This window comes from Danio rerio, chromosome 16 (assembly GCF_049306965.1).
Source record: "Danio rerio strain Tuebingen ecotype United States chromosome 16, GRCz12tu, whole genome shotgun sequence".
NCBI lineage: Eukaryota > Metazoa > Chordata > Actinopteri > Cypriniformes > Danionidae > Danio > Danio rerio.
In genome coordinates, this window is record NC_133191.1 from 1561936 (window position 1) to 1562500 (window position 565).

Genomic DNA, 565 nt, shown 5'->3' on the forward strand with positions numbered 1-565 from the left:
TTTGAAGGAATAACTCACTTCATTTTGACTTGCTTTAAAAATGTCATTTTTTTCCTTACTTGTTTAGAGAAAGTTTTAGATATTTGTACTTGAAACAAGACTAAAAGTCTAAGTAATGCATTTTTTTTTTCTTTGGTGCCGTGTGACTTTCAGGAGCGTCATATCTTCGTGTCTGAGAGTTTGATTTTTTTTCACTTTGACTGATGTGTTTTGGTGCATTTTCATGCATCTAAATATTTTCCTATGCTGATATTTCCTTCCAACATAGTTTAGTGTCGTGATATTTATGCAGGTAAATCTGCACTAACATGCATATACATATGCAGGTGCTGAATTTGCACGCAACATGTTCATTTAAGCGACTCTCAGTATTTTTGCTGGCATCATGAGACGTTCAAATTTATTTAGGAACAGCTCATTTATTAAAGTCTTATATTAAAGTCATATTTAGGAAATCGGCGCATAATACATTACTGAAAGAAAATATAATAATAGCTAAATCCATGAATATACATGCATAGGCTTCATACAAAGCTGCAGTTGAAGGCTAAATTTATTGAAATAT